Below are 2,500 nucleotides of genomic sequence, written 5' to 3'. Positions count from 1 at the left end.
TCTGACTGGTGATGGTTAGGCTGATGATAAAAGTAACATGGTAATCATACAAAAAAAAAGTTTGATGATGATGATGATGATGATGATGATGATGATGATGATGATGATGATGATGATGATGATGATCATGATGATGATAATGATGATAATGATAATAATGATAATAATGAAAATGATGATAATAATGATGATAATGATAATGATGATGGTGACGAAGAAGATGACGTTGATGACGATAACGAAAATCACAACAACAATAACAATGAAAAAAGACAATAATAATAGAGTATGGGGACATTCACCTCACTTGCCTATTTTTCTGCCACAGCCATTCATCGGCAGACGCCACTTGACCTTGAGTGGCTTCCCGCGTTGCCATGACAACTTTGCGAATCAACCTGTCGGAAATGACAAGCGTTTGCGGAGATTCGCGAACTTGGCTGCAGGCTGCGGAGGGTGAGCAGCTCAGGACGTGTACATAAAGCCTACACTTGGATGAACCGGGGACTTGCGTTCTTATCCAACTCTCTCTCTCTCTCTCTCTCTCTCTCTCTCTCTCTCTCTCTCTCTCTCTCTCTCTCTCTCTCTCTCTCTCTCTCTCTCTCTCTCTCTCTCTCATTTTTTTTCTCTATGTCTCTCTTTTTCTCTTTCTTCCGTTTTTCCTTTTTCTCTCTTTTTCTCTTTCTCTATCCCTCTTTCTCTCATTCTCTATCCCTCTTTCCCTCATTCTCTATCCCTCTTTCTCTCATTCTCTATCCCTCTTTCTCTCTCTGTATCCCTTTTTTTCTCTCCATATATCCCTTTTTCTCTGTATATATATCCCTTTTCTCTCTCTCAAACCATCCCATCCCTATCCTTATTCCTTTCCCCAAGATCACTATCACTATCCTTATTCCTCTTCCCTATGTACCTTTCCTCTTTCTGTCTTTTTTTTCTTTCTTTCTTTCTTTCTCCCTCTCCTCCCTCCCTCCCTCTCCTCCACACACGCAAACTCCAACCACGCGAACTGAGTGCCCGAGCGTCCGTTTTGCAAAACCTGGCGTCCGTAAACAACACGGCAACCATTGCATCCACCCGAGCACGGACAATAAGGAAGTCCCATATTTGGTCGCGTCCCAGCAAGGCACACCAGGTGTTCGCGGCGGCCACGGCCTGATTACATCATCCTTGTCACCAACACTTTGCAGGGACGTTGCACACACCCTTGCTCTCCCTCCTCCTTGCGTGCTACATGTTGCACCCCCACTTGTCCTTGTGTCATACAGCTCGCATTCCGCTCGCCTGCCGTCTGCTGTGGTGTTTTGTTCTCCTGTTCTCTACTTCCATTTCGTTCATCATCTTCGCGTCAGTCAAACGAGGCTTACGCAACTGGGACTGAGCAACTTGCCCTCAGATGACATTTCACGACAAATCAAAATACATTCGCGATCAATTCGTCCCACTGAGCCAATTCCGTCCGCTGTTCAAGGGACTGAGGATGTCCTGATCGTCATACTTGAGTTTCGCGCTGACCTTCACCCTAACTAGACGACACCCTGCGCCCGAGTTGTCACCAAGAGGCCCTGTGACGTCCACCAAAGGGGCTCGGGACGTCTACCAAGAGGCTCGCGACGTCCACTGCCGTCCGCTCGATCTCCGACGCCACCGTAACTACACCTCGTCTTCACGTCACCACAAAAACGCATGATCTCCCCAAATGATGACCGAGTGCGTCGTTCCCATCACTCTTAATCATCGGTGCAATTACACCACGGACGGCGTCCCTGTCCCGGCAACAGAGAAAGCAAGAAAGGAGAACATTTCAATATTTCCCAACCCAACCAGGTCGAATCATGCGGGTCCAAGATGATGGTAGATATGACACAGAGACGGAGAAACGGGAACTTTACTGTTTCGTTCTGTTTTGAGCTCTTGTACATGTATAGGTTATTCGACTGCTGCCCAGCCGTGTCGCTGACTTGCAAGGAAATACTAGCTTATCTTCCTCCATTCCCGACTCGTGCTGTGATTTTTGTCCTTATTTCACTCGTCATTCACTCCATTTCTTTCTTCTCTCTCCTCTCCTCTTCCTAACCTGTTATCTCATCGCTCCTTCTTCCTCCTCTTCCACCATTTCCTCTTCCTTTTTGTTACCCTCCTCCTTCTCCTGATTTTTTTCTCTCCTCCTTCTCCTTCTTCTCCTCCTCTATCCCTACCTCTCCTCCTACTCGTCGCCATAGTAATCTGTCATCCTTCTCTTCCTTCTCCTCCTCTTCCCCCTTGCAGCCAGACGTTGGCGGGCGGGGTCAGCAAAGGTGAGGAGTGACGCCATCTTTAAAAACGGGTCGACTCTACCGGGCGAGGAGCAATTGCAGTTCTCCTCTTTGCAAATTCTCGATTATTCTTTTTCTAATTCTCATTCGTTCGGGAAATAGCGACGTGAACTTCCGATGAGAGAAAAACAAAAAAAAAAAGCTTTTGCACATATACACATATCAAAGTCAGTTATTAAAAACACAGT

Source organism: Penaeus chinensis, chromosome 4 (genome assembly GCF_019202785.1).
Source record: "Penaeus chinensis breed Huanghai No. 1 chromosome 4, ASM1920278v2, whole genome shotgun sequence".
NCBI classification, from domain to species: domain Eukaryota; kingdom Metazoa; phylum Arthropoda; class Malacostraca; order Decapoda; family Penaeidae; genus Penaeus; species Penaeus chinensis.
This window is presented reverse-complemented; position numbering follows the sequence as displayed.